This window comes from Vulpes vulpes, chromosome 14 (genome assembly GCF_048418805.1).
Source record: "Vulpes vulpes isolate BD-2025 chromosome 14, VulVul3, whole genome shotgun sequence".
NCBI classification, from domain to species: Eukaryota; Metazoa; Chordata; class Mammalia; order Carnivora; family Canidae; genus Vulpes; species Vulpes vulpes.
In genome coordinates this window covers 45,162,659-45,183,619 of record NC_132793.1, presented here as the reverse complement: position 1 = coordinate 45,183,619, position 20,961 = coordinate 45,162,659, and the positions used below count along the sequence as shown (strand labels likewise).

General features: G+C 41.8%; 1 long non-coding RNA gene across 1 annotated transcript in view; it reads right to left on the bottom strand.

The window, feature by feature from the left end:
• LOC140595294 (uncharacterized) overlaps window positions 1-7,877 on the bottom strand; it is a 36,010-nt gene extending 28,133 nt beyond the window's left edge. Inside the window, exon 1 of the long non-coding RNA XR_011996791.1 lies at window positions 7,682-7,877. This is a non-coding gene — a long non-coding RNA (uncharacterized lncRNA). The remainder of the gene's footprint in view (window positions 1-7,681) is intronic.
• Window positions 7,878-20,961: the final 13,084 nt, after the last annotated feature.

The following is a 20,961-nucleotide window of genomic DNA, read 5'->3' as shown; positions in this document are numbered from 1 at the left end:
GGTCAGGCCTGGACCCTGGGGCCTGGTGGTAATTAGGAACATGGAGTCAGACTACTTAGGTTCAAGGCCTGGTTCTAGCACCACTGGCTGAGTGACCCTGGGCAAGTTATTCTTGGGGCCTCAGCTACTTATCTGGAAAATGGGCCTCATGGGAGAAGTCATCTCTGGGGCATGGGGGAATTCAAATGTCAGATGCTTAGAATCTCATCTTGTACGTAGTAAGTGCTCAAATATTGTTAGCTACAATGATTTTGATTACTGTTACCTTTAAACCAACAATAGGAAACAAGAACAGGAGGAAGGCCTTGTCCCCACAGGCTTGGAACCAGCTGAGCTTCCTGGAAAACCAGAAGACAATGTGCCAGGAACCTGGGTGGGAAAGGATGCCCCACTTCAGTCACAAATGCCTTGCAATTTGCTGGGGTCTACTTCCTCCTGAGTTCTCCCTGGCTTTGCACACCAGTGTTCTTAGACCTTTAAAATGCATTTATTCTCCAGACAGTGCTCTTGGCTTTTGAGATGTCATTACCCTGTGTGTGGCAGCTATAGTGTCTACACAATGGGAGGGGCGATCAAGAGTGCACAGATAAACCAGAGCTGCCATCCCCACATGCTCAACAAGTCCAATTAGGGCCAATAGATAAATATTGACACATTAGACTATTTCCTCATTTATTTTCTGTTGATTGTCTGGGCAATCTGATGGGGCAAAATTCCACTTTTCTGATAACTGATTCTTGGCTAATAAAAACAAAGTAAAGGCTTCTGTCCACAGTGGGTTGGGCAGGCCAATTGTGTACAAGCAGTAATCGGATTAAATGGACTCCTAACTCTATTTGCAGCCACCACAGCCCCTTGAACACTTCCCACAACTGAAGGCTACCCATCATGGTGGTTTTCTGACCTTTGAAATCAAATGGACAAGAAGCAGGAGGAGGCAGCCAGTTCTGTCTCCACACAAAGTGCAGGGATGAAGAAAAATACACGCCTACCCTTTGCAATTAAGTAGACAAGAAGAGAGAGGGGTTCTGGCCAATGAGGAGAAACCCATTTTCATTCTTATAAATATATATATATATATATATATATTCCTAATTTTCTTTCAAAAAAAAAAAAAACAGCAAAGAAGGAGAATAGCTAAAGTGTAAACCTGCACTGTACATCCATGAGAAAACTAGAAGTCTTGCAAGAGTCGTTTCTATCCAGCATTCTGGGGGGCAATGCATCTTCCTGATTTTGCCAATTTATCTAGAAAATATTACAATTTAATCTGTGTTAATAAAAGACCAACAGAGTAACAACGCCTGGGGTTTTATGTGTCTGGCTGGCTTCTATTAGCATTTAAATCTGCATCCATTACATTAGTCCCTTAAAATAAACACAAACATTTATGCGAGCGACAATTCGAGTTAGCCTTAGTCAGTCTTAAATAATGTCACTCAACTCGGCATTTGGACCGAAGCCTGTGAATCATGAGGTGTATTTTTGCCTACAGTCTGATAATTTTCAAAGCTATTGGCAACCTGGGAATTTCCCTTCCTTATCACCAGGGCTCAGCTAACTTCACTAAGACTAATCAGGCCGGGAATCATTCATTCAAGGATTGCATGATCATGTTTTTCTTTAGCTGTGACAGCTGCCTCAGCCACATTAGCAATGCAGATTAGCCAGCCTAATAGGTTAATGCAGAACACGCGAAAATTAGGTTTAATCCCCAGTGAAATAATCTAACATTTTCACATTTCTTGATGTTGGGATAGAGACATTGCTGGTGACTCAATTAGGTGTAATGTAGATCAAAGCAAATTTACCTTCTGGCTGAACCTCCCCAATAGTTTAGACAGAAGACTATAGCAAGGGACCTTTACTAATTGGTGAATAGCTGTAGGGAAAATCACATTAGGAGCTCTAGGAAAAATTGCAATAGGAGATGTGAGCAGAACTCTTTGGGCCTAGGACAGACAATCGATATATTTTGCAAACATCCGCATCTCTCACTTGGTCATGCCTCCAAACCATGTTGCAGCTCTGCAGATGAAAACACCAACACAGTCAGCCTTTGGGCATCGCTGCTATAAATGGGAATACTCTCGCTCTCGATCTCTCTTAATCTGCACCTTTTTCGTGTCCTGTCCAGGAGTATCACAATTGTATTCTCAATGGGCCTGCATTGTGAGGGGAACAGAAAAAGAACAAGAGGGTGTCTAATGTTTTCATTCTGGTGAACAGCATATCAAACACCCATCTCTTTCAATCATAAAGGGAAGGAAACAAAAAATTACATGCCCTCAGTTGCCAAATTATTTTTTTGCCTTGACATCTTAATTCTTAATCCTTGTGTGTGGTCAAATCAGTCTTCTATAGGCAACCAATCAAGCAATTATTTCTAAATTATATTTGCCCAACTCACATTGATTGGCCATTCTTTTCTTATTGGGTTAGCTCATTAATTCCGAGCAGCTTGCTTATTATGCCTTCCACATCATTTTCCTTCCGAGCCTATCTGCTCCAACCAGCCTGCTGATGTTTCAAGATGCCATACAGGGGGGAAAAAAACCCGACCAGTGATCTACGCATTGTCTCCTCTAGCAATTACAATTCACATTGCTGATTAACTTTGATGTGAAAACTAATGAGATAAGACAAGTTATCAAGGCGGACCTGATCGTCATTCCATTTATACAGCATTTGCCATCGGTGAATGACAAAAAAACTAATGAAGACATATCTGACAGCAGGCTGAGCAGAGACAGATTTCGGAGCCCCATCAGTAAGAGTTGAGCTCTGTTCTCATGGTCTATCTGAGACATGTCGGAATTAGCTTTAATAATGGAAACACTTCATCTAAATGGACACATGTTTACATTAAAATAACTACATGATAAATAGATGGCGGAGATTTTATGCCTTCTTGAGTCTAAACAACAAAGTAAAAATGTGTTCTAGTATTCACTAAATCATTCAGAGGAAAATTCAATTTAAGCTATTATACTTATCACTGAGCGAGCGTCCCCAGTTTATAGGTAACAAATGTTGGTTTTCGGAGGGCGGGTGTAGAAATGTGATCTGGGCAGAACAGGAATGATTTACTTTGTTAAGATGGTAATGGGCAGATAAACAGAAGCACAATATTGGTAAAGCTACTGAACAGTAATAGCTTTGTGGTGTGGAGATCCACTGGAATGACATTTCCAGCTGTACATTTTCGTAAAGTTCTGTTCATTTTCGGAAGTGAAACACTGGGGGTCTCTGCTTTCTGCTCACGTGTAAATACAGTACCACTGCTCTCTCTGTGTACCATGCATTATGTTTAGAAGAGTAAATTCAAAGCATTTCTCTGGATATGCTCATATGTGGGTTTCTTTTCCCCTAATAAATTAACAAGGAAAAGCATATATTGTGTGGGAAATGTAAATTTTCTGTGGACGTAATCTTGGGGGCTGAGCATTTAATAATTAAGAAAAAACACACGTTTTATTAAATTGGATTTAAAAAGTGGTTACACGAGAGCTTCAATAAAATTCATAAGTATTCCTACAGTTAAAAGGATTCCAATGCATTTTTTGGTCTCTGCATTATCTCTGTTACCTTAGCCTTGTAAGTATGAAAGGAAGTAAAACGCAGATTGTCTTTAGAGATAACACAGCCTTCCAGATAAGGCATTTTGCGACTTTGATAAATCATTACGGAAATCGTAAGAAAAGGGGAAATGTTCATTTTCCTAGAAAAAGCTTTCTTCTCTCTAACATATGCAAGTGTATTGTCTTTCATACATAAACATCATGGAATAATATTATACTCAAATAGCATGGGATAAGCCAGAATGAAAAAAGCAGGGGTGGGAGGGATAAATTGTGGCATATTGAAGCATATCTTAAATATCATCCCTTTTTTAGATGGGTGGTAGTTCTGTTTTATTTAGCCAAATACGATTTGAAACATTCTAAGGCAGCTGTCTCCAAATATAATTTCTAGGTACCTTTTTTGGACTAAAAAAAAAGAAGAAATACATTAATAGAATCAGCATCTGTGATCAATATTTCTCCCCCTCTCACTGTACCCACCCCCAGCCATCACAAACAACAGCAGGAAAGCAAAAAATGAATACAAACCTACTTTTCTGGAGGGGCTGTATTTAAGAAAATCTACTGCATGTGATGAAAGTTAATCGCAAGTACTGTTTTAAGGATGAAGAAACAAATTAGTACTCCAGCGAGGGATTAAGTTTAAAAGCTCTTCTCAGAACCGAAGATAAATCCTATATATTAGAAGACACTATAAAAGTACTTGCGTAAGAGCTAGAGGCACAAGTGGAAAGTTGACCCCCAGGATGGTTTGATGATGGTGTGCTAAGTTTATAAAATTCTCCCTCAATAAAAGGAGCCTGTAAGTACAGTGCCCACTAAACACTGAAGCAATTGTGCTAGAAAACGGGTTTCCAATTTTGACTCAAGTGGCAAAATTAAGCCCATCTGAACAAGGGCTGACCGATTTCTTCTCTGGAACCTGCCTCCTCGCCCTCCCCCCAGTACACTCGCTTCTCTTTCAGCCCATCCATCTCTGGAATTCTCTCCTGGTTATGTTTACCACTCAATTCTAATGTTAATTAGAGACATACACATCCGTATTAGTAACCCACGTTTTCATTAGCAAAGCCCACCCGGCCAAATGAAAACCGAGAGTATGTCTGCATGTGAGCCAACAATGCGGAGATGGCTGTATTCTTGAACACACATATCTAACATTCTTTCCTCCCTGGTATTAATTTTCTCTTCTGTGTCCTCTTATTATGCTATCTCTAACATGGGTGGCGGATTCCTTTTTAGCCTATTTCTTTAATCTATTTTAATAAATAATTACAGGCAGCTGCAGAATTTATTCATTCCAGAGGGCTACCTCCTTCACATTTTTTTCCAGAGGTGCAGCTCAAGGAGACATGGTGATAATCCGGCGGGTGGGGTGGGAGGTGCTGGAATCCCTTCTACACAATGTCATTGTGAGCTTCCATTTAAAATGAAAAATGTATATTTCACTTAAAAGCGATGCAAGGTTAGCGCCTCTTCCCAGGGCATGCTTCACAACAAGGGACACTCTGGGTTCATATTCTGGAAAGGAGCAGGAGGAAAATGAAAGAAATAAAAATCACTACAAAATATTTTTTAAGATATTGATGGGAGGAAGAAAGATTCATACTCTCTGTTTCCCTACAATAGGGAATAATTAGCCTTCACAGGGTTTGAGAATTTTATTCCTAAACTAGTTAATCTACTTTGTTTGTGTAGTACTTGGGGCTTTACTTATTTTTATTCTATTAAGAACAAAAAGAGAACTTCGTCTATTTCTCACAGTTTCTTCCATCTTCCCTAGGATGTATTATAATTTCCAATGTCTTGATTCCAATGCTCACAAGATCGGGTATCCCTCCCAGGGCTGTAGTCCCACTTACCAACCTTTATAACCCTCATAATACAAACTGGTTTGTATAGCCCTGAGCCTGGGGCTGAATAGTTTTTCTTCATTCCTTCCAAATGGCCCCGTGGACAAGTACACTGGGTACATTTCACTGATCAATCTCACTTCTTCAAAACCAAACTTTACCCCATCCCATTCAAGCAAACATTTAAAAGCATTTGAAAATGGGAAGCTAACTTCATAGCTCAGCTGTAGAGTGGGTTTGTAGTATTTATCTTTGGAGAACTGAAAATAAATTCCTTTATTAAGTGCTTGCTTGAAGTGCATTGCTAAACAGTTCCTATAGTCTGTATTCTAAAATTTGTTAACTGAGCTCCCTTCCCATAAATGATTTTTTTTTCAAAAAAAAAAATCCTTGCTTTGAATTTATATATATTTCAGTCTTGACTAATGTTTTATTTAAAACAGTTACGGTGCACCTTTTGATTTGGAGTTTAAAGTAAATAATATTTGTACATCTGAAACATACTCAAGACAAATGAAAAGCCTCTAGATGCTTTTGTGTGAGATGTTGAAGGGCTCTACAAACTTAAAAGGACAACCTCAATTAAGCTCATCTTCATCTGGAAAAAAGTAGCAACTGAAAGCTGAATATATTAGATAATACACACTTGCCAAAGAGCATTCTCTTAGCTGCTTAAAAAAAATTTTTTTAAAGAAAAAAAAGAAAAATATTCTTGATAACCAACCCAAAGCTGGCCTGAGTGTCGCAAGATGCTAATTTTGTTTGAAACTGTTCAACTAACTCTGAATAGATATCCATATTCAACAAAGATGTAATTAATAGCAACGTTTCCTTCAGCCTCAAGACATCATAACAAGCAGCAAAGTACAAAAAGATTTTTATGGGAACTAATTTAAGGACAAAGGGTTGACCTCTCGCATTTCATTAACTAACTGGAGGGAGGCAGGGAAGAGTGGCAGTGCTCATGTCCTTCATTTCAAGCAGCCAATTTCAAAATGCAAATCACAATCTGCAGATGTTGGAGACTGATATGGATATTTTTAAATATCATTTGTTCAATTTAAGGACATCAGACATTTGAATTTTAAATAAAAATCAAAACCAATTTTGGGATTCATTTTTACTCGGGGAATGAATGTATTCATGGTGCATTGAAGGTCTTTAGGTTAGCTATGTTTTCAAGTGTCTAAAACTATTCTTGTAAACCATTAATTTCATATATTATTTCCAAAACCTTTTAATGGAGAAGTTCTATTAAGCTACACATTATTTCTGATGATTGTGCCAAGTGAGAAGTGGTGTATTTTGAGTACAGAGTTGAGAAGGATAGAAGCAACCGTCCGAATCAGACACCTGATTCCTAGAAGTCTTCAAAATCTTAGTATTCAAAACCTCTGGACCCTGCAGTTTGCTTCAGGTGGTACCTGAAATAAAATCTGAGAGGTTCATCTTTATAGGACAAGGAAACAGTTAAGTAGATTACTCCTTTTAGAATTCGGGCCTTTCCCGACTCTATTTCGGCTCTTTTTTTTTTTTTCTATAGAGCCCTTTCCACTATCTGACTCACTATGTATTTTACTTATAGTCTTTTTGTCTGTCTCCACTCCCTTCTCACTAGAACATAGGCTTCAAGAAAGCAAGGACTTTCAGCCCTTCTGTTCAGAGCCTAATCTCCAGAGTCTAGTCCTGCATTGTCCATGGCAGTCATGTGTCACATGTGGTCACTCAGATTTATTTTTTTTTTTTAATTTTTTTTTTAATTTATTTATGATAGTCACAGAGAGAGAGAGAGAGAGGCAGAGACACAGGCGGAGGGAGAAGCAGGCTCCATGCACCGGGAGCCTGATGTGGGATTCGATCCCGGGTCTCCAGGATCGCGCCCTGGGCCAAAGGCAGGCGCCAAACCGCTGCGCCACCCAGGGATCCCGTCACTCAGATTTAGTTTAAAATTCAGTAATATTGAACAAAATTAAAAATTCAGTTCCTCAGTCACACTAGTCACATTTTCAAGGCTCAACAAACACAGGAGCTAGTGGCCATGCAGATATAGAATATTCTTATTGCCTCCAACAATTCTAGGGAACAGTGCTGGCCTAGCAGTGCCTGGCACATAGTAGGTCCTCAATAATATTTGTGGAAATTTAATTTGAACACCTGGAAAAGGCTATTTCCAGGGATAAGAGATGTCTGATATGGTTGCCCCCACTGTCAAATGCTTAGATTGAGTGAGAAAAACAGGCTTACCACAGAGCTCGCAGCATGGTATCACAGAGTATTCCATATATTTCATCACCAAAGGCAGATGTGTGTCTTGTAGTTTGGCTTTGTTTTGATTAGGGTAGAAAGAATCATGCAATTCACTTTCTCGTCTCTTCATGTGGGACTTCTGAGGTGGGTCAGGAAAGATATCACCAACCCCATTTTTAGGTAGGAGATGAAGGCCTCAGAGGATTATCCTCTCACTGCCAGAGGACAGAGAATATTGTAGGGCTACACCCTCTTGTTCAGTCCAATTCTCCTAATTAGTGCAGCCTTCCCCATGCACTCCCACAGACATTTTAGGGAGGCACTTAATAAATGCTTAATTGACTTGCATCAAGCAATAACATTGAAAGTAATTAAAATTGGCTTCGACTCATTAACCTTCATCATCACCACCACCACTTATTAAATTTTATTATGTAGTGGGCAGCATATGAGGACTTTACACATATTCTCTCATTTAATCCTGATGACAGTTTTTAATATAGATTGCTTTCCTAAATTTACATATGAGAAGGTGGGATACAAGGAAGCACTGTCTTTGGTCAGAGTTGGGGCAGCTGAGCCACTCCCTTTATATATGGCAAATTATCATATTTACCCATTAATATTTTTCACTTGCATTTACCATAGGCCATCTTGTCTGTCTTCTTCCTCATAGACAGTTTGATTTTATAATCCAATGAGACCTACTGGGGCTGGATATAAAGAAAGACTAAAACAATAGCTTTGGTACCAAGATGTGAAAGAGAGTATTCATTAGGAACCTTCAACGGCTTGTGTGTAGTGTTCTGTAGAATATGATACTGAGAGTATAAAAAGAGGGAGGCCAACATGGGAATGAAGGCCTCTGCTAATTCTACCTGTGTCCCACTGCTTGTCATGGACACAGGCTGTTATGATGATGGGCAAACCTCATAGGGACAGTGGAACTTGGAATGGGAAGAGGGCTTTTGAGTTGTATAACCCTTGACAAGATGTGTTCCCTTTGATCTAGGCTCCAACTGTCCATACTAGCTCATGCTAGAAGCCATTAAAACACCATTGGATCTCAACTGCTCTCTGTTTTCTCTGTCTTATTCTTAATGTCCCATAAGAGCAATAATTATAAAATGGGGAGGATAAAGAAAGGGTGGGAACTCATTTAGATATATATTTCTGAGGTTGTCAATATCCCAAACCATACTCTGGGCCACTGAACTGACCTTTTGGATAGATATGGACTAGATTTGCTATAGTTATAGACAGGCATGGGATGAATTGTTGTCAAAGTTACCAAGGAATGCTTTTTACCTACACCCAAGGGAAAGATACTAGCAGCAAAAGACAAAGGCTTGTGGGAACTTGAGATTCATGATTCTGGGGACCAAATCTCAGCTCTTCGGGATATCAGCTTTTGGGGTTGTTTCCAAATAAGGGAAGTAGGAAGACTGAAATCTTCTTGGGGGCCCATAAAGAAGAAAAACTGCAAAGTGGATGGACACATGCCCCTGTGCACACACGGGAACATGGACACCTCTCTCATGACCACATATTCTAAGCCAAGGAGTCAATACCTGGTTACACCAATTTGCAGGTTGCTTCACTAGGAGTGACAGGCTGGGACATAAAGTTTGAATTTCTACATTGTGATAAAGTTGTTGGTAGCAGAATTCAAAATTAAGGCAATCGCAGAAACTTGAAACTAAATGGGTTTCATAGATCCCACCCATGTGGGGGGTTATTTACACCCTGCTTTATTTCTAGTGAACTCATGTCATCATAAATAAAGCAACTGACAAAACCTTTCACAAGAAAAATATTAATAAGTGTAATCAATAGGAAGCATAATGACTCAATGGTCAAAATGAAATAAGTCTAAAAAAATAAAAACAAAATTAGAAAGTTATCACCAGATGTAGGCTAAGTCCTGGGGACAGTCAGCTGTAAAATATAAACCCAACCAAGAAGAAACAATAAGAACAAAAGACTCAGATATCTGACAACTCATTTGGGGCTGTGTTTTGGCTGATATTCTGAAATAGAAGGAATACACTCTGGTGGAGGGTTCCACTGCTGTCCTAGCTCAGTGGGCAAGTTAGTCATATGTTATTTTCTCACTTTGCTTTGGTCATCAAGGCTCTCCAAACCTCCATCACCTTCTCTTAAGAATCTTCATCTACTCTTTTTGGGTGTGTGCTGGGTTGGCCGAAGCTGGGGGCTTTCACAGAATGGGTCACGGATTGCTGAAGGGAATCTGCGAGACACAGACAAGTTTTACTCTAAAGTGGGCCATGGCTGGATTGTTCCCTGGAAATAAGGGCCTCACTGCACAGCCATGATGGGCCACGAGGGCCACACTGCCTACCCAGCTCATTCCCTCAGTGCTTCTATATCTTGACTGTGATCTAGTTCAGTAGGGCTCCCTGTCACCATGCTTGATGATAATTCCCCCCATGTACTTTAGATTCCCCCTCCTCATTCTGCTTTTCTTTTATTCTTGACATGTTTATCCTCTAAGAGACCATGCACTTTATTTCTGCTTATTGTTTACAGTCTGTCTTCCCTGCTGGGATGTAAGCTCCACAGGGCCGGAGATCTTTATTTGTGTGGTTCATAGACATGTCCCAAATGCCCAGAACAGTTACTGCCACATCCTAGGCACTCAATAAATATTTTTTGAAAGAAGGGATGAATGGATTCTTTGTAAGTACCTGGCATGGCCGTGGAAGGTAAGTCTGTCCTGCAGTTCTCTCTCTGTCTCTTATCCCTGTGGCTTGTCCTTCCCTCCAGTGTGTCATTAGATCAGGGGAAGTTTTATCTACTCTCCCAGAGCAGGAAAATGCTGCAGGTTATACCTATTAAATCTTTCTGTCACAGGCCACGGCCATCAGTTCCCTCTTTCCCTTCCCTCCTGTTGCTCAGTGAGCAGTATTTGTAGATCTGGTCTCTGATTTAGAAGAACATGATTTTAGGAGCTGGAAGAAACTCCTGTGTTTCAAGGAAGAAGTTTTAATTACCAATATTCAGAGTTTATTTCCTCATCACATTAGTTTTAAGCCAAGGCACACTTAGTGTGCAGACCCAACATCTTGCCCTTTGGCTCCACAAGGTGCCAGGTTGTCCTGTGTGGCTTCCTTTTGTCCCCACTGTAGACATCCTCTACCCACTGCCATCACTGCATCCTAGTGCATACCTTCACGGGCTATTTCCCCCACCCCCCTCCCTTCAGTGTGAAAGCCTGAAAGGATTCAGCTTTATGGGGAACAATCCCATCCCACAGTTTTGTCCCTTCTCTTCAGCCAATGCCACCCCTTCCTTGGGTTCTAAGCAGAACAGGCTCTTATTAAAATGAGGTAGTAGTCGAACCCAGTCTTTGGAGCTTCCTTCCTGACCTCCAGCCCTAAGCAGCATCTTCACACTTTCTCCTCTTTCCCTCCTTCCCATCATGCTGCTGAGATGGCTAGAGTTGCCCACTGAACTAGCGGGTCCAAGAATGGCTGCTCTCTGGGGATTGGCATGGTAGAAAAGGCTGCTAGGAGATGTCTTTGCTTACTACTCCCATAATGTTCTAAGGGTGGTGTTTCAGGTATTTTAAGGAGTGAGATGCTGGTGTGAGCTCAATAGGGCTTTCCTACATCCTTTATTCTATATTTTGGAGCACTGGTGCTCATTCTTACATAGCACAGCCCTCTAGTTTTTTCACTTAGGGGCTTGGGCTATGTTCTTCATGAAAGCAGAGGAGGAATCTCAGGCCAGCTTTACCAACAAATGCTTTTGCCTCTCCAAAGAACCTGGCTTGGTGTTCCTGATTCGTCCCCTCGAACATTTGTTGGTGGTAGATTCCAAGGATTTCTGATCAATGACCAATAGAAAGAGGCTAAAGCGTCCATCACATGGAGTTATTTTAAAACAACAAATTTCAATATTACACAGCAATTCATACACACATATACATCCTACAAAAAGACATTTTGTGCACTGGCCCATTAAGAAAGAAATCCCACAGAGTGTTGAGCCAGATGTTTTCCTTTTAGCTCTTAAAATGAAGGATTCATTTTTACAAGATAAATTCATTTTTCCCCCCTGCAAAGGCATTTTAAGCTCATTCAACTGGTTTAATTGGTCAACCTGTACTCATCACCCAGTGGGGAAGTGGGTTCTTCTCTTGCCTCCAACAAAGCCAGGCCTCAGAAAGAGTGACGACTGTCCAGGGTCTCACCATGCTTGCCAGCCCTTTTGCCTCCATCATATGTCAACAGCTCCTGCAGATGTCTCAGGGCAAAATAAATGACTTCCAGATGTGAAGAAAAGAACTGAATGCATTCATGCAGAAGTGAAGGGGGCATTGTTTTCCCTATATTGGGGTCTCTTGGAAGGTATCAATGAACAACAAATTCATTCTTAATATCACAGGAAATTGAAAATGGAATGTATCACCCAGCAAATAATTTCCTATTTTCCATGCCGAGAAATCCAAACCTAATTTCTTGCTAAGTACCAAGGCTTACATTCTCTAGGAAAGCATTCGACTGCTTACCCACTAGTCAGAATTAATAGCTCATTATTCCAATTTAAATTTCAAAACAAATGCAAAGGTTTACAGGAATGGCTTATATGGATTTCATAAACTGATACTCCTTTTTTGAGGTCTGCTCTCTTGACTGGGGAAAGTCAGTCACCTTCTTGAAAATACTTTCCAAGTGGAAGCCCAGATACACATCATCTGCCTCTGTCATAAATAGATCATGCAATTTTTAGTGTTCAGGAGGAAGGAAATGACTTCTTTTTTCTTCCTAAGATGCTACCATCCACAAGTTGGATGTGTGTGTATGTGCAACGATGAAGCTGATGATGATAGTGTGTGTGTGTGTGTGTGTGTGTGTAGTTTTAAAGTATAAATCATGAGACAGAGTGGGGTTGAAATCAGCCCCAAGGAAAGGTACTATGGCTTTGCACCAAAACTGGGGCTTATGAGAAACTTGCTCAGTTGACAACAGTATAGCCCCAGAATCTCTCACACACTTCCTCAGGACAGGATTATAATTTGAATCAGAAGGTTTTGTATTGCTGGTATCTACAAATAGGCAACTAAATGTAACCTTACCTGAGATCTCATCAAAGTTCTGGGCTCCACCATAGGCCTGTTGTCAATGTTGCTTGATTTTGTTTTCCACGTGCAGGCATCTCAAAAGTCTAGTGACATACTGGCATGAGCACACCTTGCTCCATTGTCTCTACAAATGACATCTCGGTTTGAAATGACCTTGTGCATTACTTGCTTACTCTTCAGGTCTCAGGACAGGAGGGACTTCATTTCCTTCAGGGCTACGTCCCCAGTTCCTATCTAGTCCTTAGATTGGATCCTGGCTCATTCGAGGCACTTACCACCCTTGTAGGATGAATGGATTAGGGCCACTACTTCCTTGTGGGACCTCTGGGAAATCCAAGTGTCTTTCCATAGCATTGACTAATGATTAATTGGTTTGGACAAATGCATCCAAATAATCGGGAAATACTGGCCATAATATTGGGATGGGCATGGTGCATTCACTCACATCTATTTAATAGACTAGAGAGGAAATTAATGTCTTCTTACAAGGGAAATAATCAAAAGATACAGTGGCAGAACCCTAAGAGATGTAAGCTGCTTTATTAATATTTGAACACTCATACAAATGAATGTTCTCTAAAACCAATTGGGCCCTTTAAAGAACACATCCTCTATGTTCTGCAAATTAATTCCAATCACATCTTCAAGTCCACTTACAGCCAAACTCAGAGTCCTCCCCTTCCGTCAGCTGTTGACTTTCTAAGTGTCCCAGGCAGCTGCGCGTCTGTGGCTCCCTCCGGTGACTTGCCAAACCGAGCTTTCTTAGGCTGCGGACTTCTATGGGGCGCCCTGACAAAGCCTCCGCTCTCTGGAGGCCTGAGGCCCAGGCGGCCAGCCAGCCTGCTGTGGGAGTTCAGGGATGCAGGAAGGCCCCTTTAAAACCATGTCACGCTCATGTGATAACTGCTCCTCTGTGCTTATTTGAACTGTCCCTCCCAATTAGCGGTAATAAGTGACTCTGTAAAGATGAACAAACACACTGCCTTCATTAGTCTGCACCAGCTCTGCTAGCCCCATCCCAGGCCCACATTCCCGGCCCTGTGCCAATCAGCCCCAGAAAATCCCCAGAGTACACCTCCAATAGTGTTCAGAGAAAGCTAAACACATCTTGCTCCGAGTGAACAAGGACCAGCAAAAGGCAAATTAATGACAACCCATTTGAAGGGTTTGCTTGACATTACTGTATTCTGTCCATCCACCGAAAAATTGATCACTCCCGGGGAAGGGGGAAAAGTCCAAATCAATAGACTAAAGCAAAATGGTCAAAAGGCATGCTCGAAGCCGATTTATTTTACCTATTTACCCCTCCTTGCTGTCCTCCCTTGCTGTATCTCTTCCTGTGCATCTCTCTGCCCCTTCTCCATCCATAACACATTTTTTAAAGAAATGAGGTATAATTTACAGGGCAGGAGCTGCTTGGCCTTTTCAGATAAAGCACTAATGGCAGCCCAGGGAGAGCTAGGCGCATGGCTATACATCTCCCAGATGAGCTGGAGCCTGTGAACACCCACCTCGGAATCACACTTTTGCCATCACAGAGTCTGGGGTGACGTGGGCGTGGGCAGTTCCCTCCATGCGAGGCAGAGAGATGTCCAAATGAGGCATTTGACTCCGTTGCAAACCAGACACACAGTGTTAACCCCTCTCTTCTCTGAGCTGTGTGGAAAACAGGAGCAGAAAGGATGTTCCTGTGTAGACAAGGAGTCAGGAGGCAGGAATAGCTTCCCTGTACCTGTTAGATGCCCTGTTTAGATGATCTTAGGCAATGTCTCCGTATCTTACCTTTCTTGATGGGAAAGCGAAAACGATGATAACAAATTTGGGTTTTCACCCCCTTCCTCATTAAACAGAACTGGCCAGGGCTCCTCTTCAATGCTCTGAATTTCAGCTCCATGGGACCCCTTCTCCATGCTTCTAAGTTGTGGTACTTCCAAACACTTCTTATATCCCCCAGGCCTAGAAATGGTACTTGCTTCCTGCAGCTGCTGTTCCAAGACTCTTTAAAGTTCACTTTTTATCCTTTTAGTTACAGAGTGAATAACTATTTTATTCCATTTCTGTTAACATATCAGGTGAGGCTTCTGACTTCCAACTGCTACTGAGGACATTGAAGCAGCCTGGGCAAGATGAGACATTAAAATGGGAATGGAGGAAAGTAGATGGATGAGAAAGGTATTTAGGAAGTTGATTAATAAAAAAGTCATGGAAATTGGGGATAGAAGAAAAAAGAAGAGAAAGGACTCAAGCTTTCTAAAATAAGCAACCGGTGGAAGAAGGGACCAGAAATGAGATAGATGACGTCTATATGTTTCTGGTACTTTTGGCCATCCAGCATTCATTTCCCTTTCTCTTGCAAGTTACACTCCATTTTTGGTCCCATGCCCACCCTTGATCCTCCTAAGGATGGCACAGTAGTCTTTGGGGTGGGACAGACAGATTGTTATGTCAGAAGCCTGTCAGCACTATTCCCTCCCCTTGGCCATTAATTGGTTCAAGGATGACAGGGAGACTGCCTTGACCCACTCAAGCCATAAAGCTCAGGAATTGGTTTTGTGTGGAAGGTGTGAATGAGCACAGAGTCAGAACTGCCCCAAGGGTGAATCTGCCATGAATGAAGCCAGCCTTGAGAAGGCAGAGCTAGGAAATGAAAAAAAGATACTGGATGCAGATACTAACTTGGCCCAACACCAGCCTTCTTTGGGGGTTCCAGTCATGTGTGCCAATTTACCCCAAATGTCATTTCTTGGTTAAATCTTTATTTATTGTTTAAGCCAGTTTGAATAGCTTCCCAACTATTAGCAACTAATCACTAGGTGATATGGTGAAGAATGCTGATGGAAATGGATTTGGGGGAAGCTGGTGTGTTCAGTTTTAGACCAGGTTTATTAAAGGGAGCTCTCAGACTTCAAGGGGAGACTTTGTGAATATAAAAACTATATATATATATATTTTTTTTCTGAACCTTTGCTACTTTCCAGGTACCTTTTCAAGGACACTAGGATAACGTAACATTTATGAAACCCATTTATATAGTAGTTACTATTGTTATTTCCATTTTATAGATAAGAATAGTGAATGAGAGCAGTAAAGGAGCTGCCTGAGGTCCCACCTTGCTCCTTACAGCCTCATATTGCCTATCAATGAAGCTTTGTGACCCTGCAGCTTAAAAAGGAACAATCCAAATATGGCCATTTTTGAAAACTGGTCATCATCACATGTCACGGTGATCAACCTCATATGCAAACAGGCCTACAATTCCACATCCCACTTGTCGGACATCCCAAGATGCTTGCTTCTTTCTGTCTCCCCTCTACTTCTATTTTCCTGTCTCCCAGGATTGTAGATGGGAGGTTTTGGTTGGGATTCTCCAGAGGCCAGCCCTAAGACTGCGATTTGAAGGCATCTAGTGTGCATCTAGGTGCTAAACAGCACTCCCAGTCGGGGAGTGAGGAAGTGAAACAGAGGAAAGAAGGGGCTCAATCCGGCTGGGTCCTGGGATACAGCACTCTTTAGACTTGTTCTTCAACTCCCATGGGTCAAGTGTTGCTCTTGAAGTATCAGCCCCTGGAACTTCTGACTCATCCCAATGCAAGGACTGAGCAAGTTCCAGAGCAGAGAGGCCTCTGCTGGATGGCTTTCCTGGCCTTGGGATCATGAGTCTGCTCCAGAAGGAAAGGTGGCATCAGTTTCTACCCTATCAGGGAATAGCTGGCTCATCTCTGGTATTATCTCTAGGGTGGAAGCAGGCTTTTACCACAAGCCTGGTACAGCCATCTCCTTTCATCCCCAAGCAAGATATCCTTCATATAGCCTTGTAGTTGGAGTGAAGGGTTGTAATGATAGAATAGCATCTTTTTCTGGGTCTGTTGCAATATTTCCAAAGGCTGCAATCATCTTAGTTTGGATTATGGTCTACATGAGGTTTAGCGTCCAGGTGTTTCCAAGCTTGTTTTAATGGTTTTATTTGTAAGACACAAACACATGTATATTTCACATTATCTGTATGTTTTCATCATTTTTCCCTTCTAATTGCAGATGTTTATTTCCTTCATGCATCCTTGGGGGCTAAGCTGTAGCTCTCCTACTGAGCCAAGCCTTATGGTTTGTATTTTCTCTTTAAATGTACTGGTGGCAAATGGTATTTTCCAAAAATGGTCATAGCAATATTTTTGGTTCCACATGCTCTTCTAAAACATTGCCACTCCCTTCTTTTCCCTCCCTTTGAAATTGGATGCAAAGAGATTGTAGGGGAAGTGACACTGTGACTTCTGAGGCCAAGTCATCAAAGGCCATACAGCTTCCATCTGGTTCTGTTGATTCTCAACACTGGCCCTAGGAACCCAGCCCAGGCCCTAGGGAGAGGCCACAGTAGGTGTTCTGGCCACAGCCCCAGCCAGGGCCTCAGTCATTGTGCAAGGGAATGAGGTGATTTCAGCCCTTAGTCTTCGAGTCTTCCAGCTGAGGTCTTTTGGACCAGAGGCAAACTGTCCCTGCTCTACCCTATCTGAATTTCTTACCCACAGAACCCATGAATAAAGCAGATGACTGTTTCATGCTACTAAGTTTGGGGGTCACTTTTATGCATCTGGGCAAGTCTATCCTCAAGAGGATCTGTGTGGTAGATCTCTGCTGTCTACCACATCTCTACAGGTAGAAATCCTTTTACCTTTTCTTATTCCAGAGAATGTGACTGAGCAAATCAGGGGACTCAAAGACACAAAGACAGTGGTGTCCCCAATGTTATGAGGGATCCTCTGTGTTGGTCAGGGTGTTTTGGTTACAGCCAAAGGAAACAGATTCTGAATAATTTACCAAAACAGAGATGTGTTGGAAGGACACGAGATAGCTCCCAGAATTCAAAGGGGAACATGATGAGCCAGGTCCTGGGAAGGTTTGGAACCCAGCTATCCAGGGAGCTGGGAAATAAACACACACGGGCAGCATCATCACAGCACTATCCCAAAATAAACTGGCTCCATGAATTTTTCTATCCTTTCACTTGGCCCAAGAAGCAAATTCCCAGGAGAAGTAGTCTGATTGGCCTAGTGTGGGTCATGTGTTCACCCATTGAAATGATTAGGGCATGTTGACCGGTATCTCTATGAAGACTAAATATAATGAAGTGATAACAGCCATCATTAACCTGGACTCAGCACTTATCATGGGCAACACACATAGACTCAGTCACTTAGTGCTAAGAGGTAGGAGCTATGCTTACCCTTCTCTTATAGTTGAGGACACTATAGCTCAGAGAGGGTAAGTCACTTGCCTAAGGCTGCTCAGCTGGTAAGCAGTATTGCCAGGGCTCAAGCACAGTGGCTTCATATTTTGGACTTTGAATTCCTGCATTCACAGCTTCTCATAGGCTATAATGCTGCTCCTGGCCATAGTTTCCCAAAGGCAAATCAAGGGGTTACTTGAAGAGGAATGGGTACTGGGCTGGAAGCACAACAGGTACCAGCAGAGACTTTAATGGGCCAGTGAGGAAAAAGAGAAGATCTGAGATCTTGACGTGAATCCTCAGAGAGATAGGTAACCATTAGACCCACACTGACTGCATAGCCAGGATATGCCCCAGGCCAAAAAACATTTGTATCTATTGGATCCAGACTTCTCTGGAGTAACTCCTCTACACCAGATCACTACTTACTTTGGGACTACAGGCATAAGAACTGTTGGTGGACTGGTGCCCATGGCTGGCTGAGACACCCACCCACCTGACTCTTACGTACAATGGGAACTGGGCCAGCCCTCTCTTAGCAAAGCCCTTGTGCCGAGTCGAGATCTTCATGCATATTTCTCTGCCTGCGTCCCTTTGTCCTCTGGATCTAAACTTTCTATGCAGCTGAACTGGCTTTCTTTTAATGGCCTTGAAAACCATTCACAGGTAAAATCTCCTTAAACAGACATTTAAAATATGTCCAGCATGCAATTCAGTGTGACACACATAACAGGTACTCAACAGAATTTTGGTGTTAATAATAAAAAGACAAGATGTTAGGGGAAGTCATATTGTGATGTGGGGTGGCTCACCTCCTCAGTCTATAATGCAATTTCACCAAGAAGGATTCTGCTAGTAGAACTTGCTGGTTTAAGCCTGTGCTCACTCAGCTTAATTACAATGAGATTCAAGAATTAGTTGCAATCCAAGTGAAGGATAATTTTTTTTTTTAATGATGATCTTGTCTCTATGTGTGGGTGGTGTCCTTAACATAGCATGGTTACATACTTGCTCTTGTTCCAAAAGAACCAGATGTGGGAGATCGCAAGACGAGGTCCTCATCTGAATTGATGTGAAGATAATTCTGAGTGATTTTCTGATATCCCAAATTGTTTTTGTTTTCAATCAAAGACAAATGAGAACACTTGTTCAACATCATTTAAATTTGGAGGAGATGTTTAAAACATTTTAAGTATATACAAAACTTTCACCATATCCCATTTTTTCCCTTTTCCTTCTTAAATTTTTGGGAAACCTGGTAAATGCTTTGAGGTCCCAATAATAGGCTCTGCCTTACAAGGCAGGCCAGTAACCCATGATTATGAGTATTCCCACAATGATAGTGATTCTGTTCACCTCAAACTCTTGCTTGCTCACCTCCTCTGAATCATCCACTGGTGGCATTATGGAATTTTATAACCAAACAACAGTGATTTCAAGGAATGTTAATGAATAGAATATGATGTTGGATCTCTTTCTGACCCATCTTTCATGTAGGTGCGTTTTTGTTAGAATCTCTTATCACCTGAAATAAAAACTGACATCTGAAGAAGTAAATGGAGAGACTCATTCTAGATGTACTTGCACTGGCACTAAAAGTGGTACATGTTAAGAACTTAGGCTATTCTGGGCCTGTGCTCTTTTTACCCAAGGCCCAACCAGTGACAATGCCTTATCAAGTTCTCCACACCAAGCCACCCAACATACTTGGCATGTTTGATAAGATTTTGAGAAAGTGACCCTGTACAGGTGTTTTCTGTTACTTAGCAACTATTGCTCACCGTCCTTTGCTTCTGTACCCGTTTTTTTCTGCTTTATGTCTGGATGTCCAGAATGTGGCCTGGAAATAAAGACTGTGTGTGATTTGTTAAGGAAGTACTCCTGAGATAACAAGGGAGTGGGGGCGGGGTACGGGGATGCAGGGTCAGGATGGGACAGATTCCCCAAGATCCTACTTAGGCAAAGTCATGCAAAGATTACTATGATATTGTGATTGATAATAAGAAATATATACTTGTACTTTGTCCCTATTTCTAGCACAGAGCTCTTAACACTCTTGAAATTTCCCCAGTGATGAGGGAAATAAAGGTGCCTTCTGTTTATTTAAGGAGGTGACTTTTGAATCCCACCTAAGAATGGGGGCTGATTGCCACTGGAACCAATCATGTGATAAGAAGGTTGGAACTTTCAGGAAGATGGCTTCCTGACCTCTGTGTGTGTGATGAGGGGCTGGAGATTGAGTTCAATTTCCAATGGCCAATGATTTAATCAATCATACCTACGTAATGAAGCTTCTATAAAATCCCAAAAGGACAAGATTCAGAAAGCTTCCTGGTAGGTGAACATGCTCAAAGAGAGAGGGAATGGATGCTCTGAGACTTTTCCCCCATAACTTGCCCTGTGCATCTCTTCTATCTGGCTGTTTCTACATTGTATCCTTTTATAATAAACCACTAGTGTAGTCAGTGAAATGTTTTTTTAAGTTCTGTGAGCTGCTCTAGCACATTCACCAAACCCAGGGAGTTGTTGGAACCTCTGATCTATTGCTGTTGATCAGAAGCATAGGTGACAATCTGGACTTTAGACTGGCTTCTGAAGTGGGGGCAGAAAGCAGTTTTGTGGGACTGAGGCTTAAATCTGGGAGATAGTGTCAGAATTGAATTGAATTGTAGGACACCCAGCTGGTGTCAGAGAAATGCTCAGTGGAGGGAAAACTCTGCACATTGGAATTGGGTAGAGAATCTTAGGTCCATTTCCAGGCACTCCCCAAATGGGCTCTAGTAGCCTCTAAGAGCCATGAGTGCAGGTTCTTGTCTGGAAAAGGGCATCAATATCAGAGACCCACTAAAATAGTAAAAAGTTATCTTGGGGGACCTGGGAGAAGTACTACTGTTGTCCACTACCCATTGATGATGGAGAGCAATGTCTTGTGTGTGGGTGGGGGTGGGG